The sequence below is a fragment of the Sarcophilus harrisii genome, chromosome 5 (assembly GCF_902635505.1).
Source record: "Sarcophilus harrisii chromosome 5, mSarHar1.11, whole genome shotgun sequence".
Lineage (NCBI taxonomy): Eukaryota > Metazoa > Chordata > Mammalia > Dasyuromorphia > Dasyuridae > Sarcophilus > Sarcophilus harrisii.
The window spans coordinates 235349504-235353033 of record NC_045430.1 but is presented as its reverse complement, the minus strand read 5'-3'; the positions used below and the strand labels follow the sequence as shown (position 1 = coordinate 235353033).

The window sequence follows — 3530 nt, the reverse complement described above, 5'->3', positions numbered from 1 at the left end:
TCATCTTGTCTAGGATTCTCAATTTAAAGATGGAGAAACAGCCCCGGAGAAGGAAAATGAATTGCCTATGGTTGCAGAAATCATAAGTGGAAGAGCTGAGATTCAGACCTATGATCTCCCATTCCAAATGCAATATTGTTTCCATTCCATTAGGACACTAAATTTCAATTGGTGCTTAATAATGGCTAATATATTTATTGCCAGTTTGAGCCAAAATGCAGGGCTTATACACTGGCATTAAAAATATTCTTATGTGCTTGATGTAGCAGCATGTACTAAATCTGGAATGATACAAAGAAGGTGAGCTGATCTACTAAGCAAGGATGACACATAAATTAGATATTCCACTTTTTTTTTTGATGGATGTGTGATATACCCTGATCAAATTAGAGACACACAACAAAGAAAAAATCTTTGGAGTATTTCAGAAAGAATTACTGCAAAATGGGAAAGGCAGCAAAGGAAGGAATTAGAACAACAGCAAAGAAAAGGAGAAAAGCTCAGTTTACTGATGGGAGGGAATCCCACTGAATAACATACCCATAAGGGAGAGATATATTCTATAATAAGAGATAAGGACCTGACTCTGGTGTAAAAGATATTGTTGCCATTTCCTTATCCACCTCATTTAAGATGAGTTAAACTGAAGCAAACAAGGACAAGTATCTTGACCAGGGTCCCTCTATTTGTAATGTCTGAGGTTACATTTGAACTCAGGATAAGAAGGCTTTTGACTCCAGGCTTGCCACTATATGCATTAAGGCTCCACTTAGTGGAATTCCTGGGATCAGAGAATCTGGCTTCCAATCCCACTTTGCAATTTTATGGTCAAGTCCCTCCACCTCATTTTTCTTGTTTATAGAAAGGGATTTACAAAATGGCTTTGTAATCTAGTTCTAAAACCATGGTCCTATGATCTTTCTACACTTTTCTAAATGCATCTGGAGAAGATATCTGCCTGCTGCCCTTTGTTTCTACTAGAAAGATGAAAGATTAGACCCATTTAAAGTTGGGATAAGGTTAATTGGATAGTGCTGCACTATTTACTCTTCAAGGGGAAAGTAACAGGGGTTTTATTGGCCATCTGAGAAAATATTTGAGGACTGGAATTAATTTAATAAATGCCCTTTGATTTAAATTTGTCTAAACATATACATATTTATATGTATGTAACATACACATCACCTATCACCATATGCTTATATATATATTCCATATGTTAATATATCCCATATTCTATATCACCATATGTTAATACATATTCTACATTAATATATGGTGATATATGATGTTTTGTTCTATAAATTCCAGTAAAAAATGAACCTACCCAGGGGCCTTTGGTAATTAACTTTCCTGGTCAGTCATCCTAATCAGAACATGCTGTTAATAATTGTCCTTTTTAAACATTATATACAATTCATTATAAAAAGTGGTAGAGGGACAGAATGATAAGCAAAATAATATCCTTTGATCCAAAGAAAACTTTAAATAGATAATTAGGTCATTTCCCTCTATAGCAAGCAGCATTCAAGCCAATAGAGCTGTTTTTGTTTTTTTTTTTTTAAGTAAGGATTTTGAGGGAATATGAGCATCTTTTTGAAGCTAGTTTTCTAAGTGCATGGTTTTAGGATAATTTTGTCTACGGTTCATATATGAGCAGCCTATACCATCAATATACATATTCTGTAAATAATTAGTACTCAAGATGGAGGCCCTCATTTAAAAGCTACAGCACCATTACCACCGTTGGTCTCTGGTAGAAATAAGGCATTTTTACTTGGAATAACCAGGAAGTAGGAGGATTAGGCCCTCTGGCAGCCTGGAGCTAATCATTTTGGGACTTAATGCACATTTGTTCATTGTTGTCAATGAACTATAAAATACAAAATGAGATGGTTAATAAGCCTTTTGTCATTTGTAAAGCTTGTCTACTTGGGATACTGTACAAATTGCAGAAGTTCTGTCCTGTAAGAATTTAAAATAAGGCCAAAGTTATAAAAATTAATGGGCTCTTGTATCACCATGTATTGGGAACAGCTAACCCTGAATGGAATTCGATTGAAATGGTGAATGAAGGAGAATTTTTTTTTCCTTAAAAATAAAATTAATTGGGTCTTTGTAATTATTTTGCTATATAATTGATTGAATGGCAAGGAAGACTGAGAGAAAATCTGCATAAACAGAGTAAGACATTTTATACTGTCCTATTTTGTTTAATAGTATTGGAACCAGAAAACTTAAGGATGTTAAGCATTATGAGATGAAGGGAAATTTGCAGAAATTGCATAGCTAGTTAGGGGAAGAATTTGGAGCAGAACTTAATTATCCACAGAGTCCTTCCTTCCTTCCTCTCTTCCTTTTTTCCTCCCTTTCTTCCTCCCTTCCTTTCTTCCTTCCTTTCTTCCTCCCTTCCTCCTTTCCTCCCTTCCTTCTTTTTCTGTCATATTAGCCAATCTGGTAGGTGTAAGATAGTTTAGAGTTATTTTTACTATACTATTCCAGATCTTAGTGATGTTGGTGTGTAGATAAGAGTTATGTTATATGTATTGAAGGAGTAGGGGCAGGACTTCAATGGATAAAATTGACTAAATTGTGGGAGATACAGTAGGCAGAAAAGCAGGGAAAAGAGGAAAGAGGAAGATTTATTAATCACCTACTTGATGTCAGGCACTGTATTAAGCACTTTAGTGACTACTTTGATAGTATACCACAGCCCTATGCAATAGGTGCTATTATTATCATACCCATTTTACAGAGAAAGAAAATGAGGCAATGGTTACTTTGTCTTGGATTAAAAATTATAAGCTAGTTAGTATCTGAGGCTGAATTTGAACTAAAGTCTTATATACCTGACCCAAGATGTATTACCTAGATGCAAGTTAGATAAATTGATTTTATTATTCATTCTTGTCAAAAAGATTATATGTCTTGGATAATCAGTTAGCAAATGCTAAGTACTTTGCAAATGTAAAGTGTTATATAAATATTAGTTATTATTATTAATAAAAGAAATAATATTATTTTTATTATGTTTACCAGAGTGGCAGCTATGTACAGCTGATAGTAGTCTTTGATGCAACCATGATGGTATAACACTAGATTAATTAAGACCATTGCCACTTTGAGAAACCATATCCTTCATACAATAATCTCTAGTCAAATATTAAATCAATAAGAAAGCAGAAAAGGAGTTGAAAGCAAATGAGAGAAAGAATTATATGTAGTGATAGTTCAGAAGCAGCTGAAATCATGAGGCTGAAAAATATGAGTTGAGTTTTGGGACTCTTTTTTAGCCAGTCATTAAAAAGAGTGATGATGCCTATGGCTTAAGTCAATATTCTGATGCCTTCTTTCTTTTTGATGTTTTTGGTCTTTATTTTTTATGAAAAGATCCATAGGCTCTTTAAGGGGAAATATGACAGGTCCATGCAACTCAAGACTCTTTGTGTGCATTCTAGTGGCTATCCTCTCCATGCTGTCCTGGGGAAACTTACTGTATAGGTCTGGAATCAGGAAATACTTTTTTTTTT

At 34.2% G+C, this 3530-nt stretch overlaps 1 pseudogene; it reads left to right on the top strand.

Annotated features, from left to right (window-relative positions):
• The first annotated feature begins 255 nt into the window (after positions 1-255).
• LOC111721170 lies at positions 256-356 on the top strand (annotated as a pseudogene).
• The last annotated feature ends 3174 nt before the right edge of the window (positions 357-3530 follow it).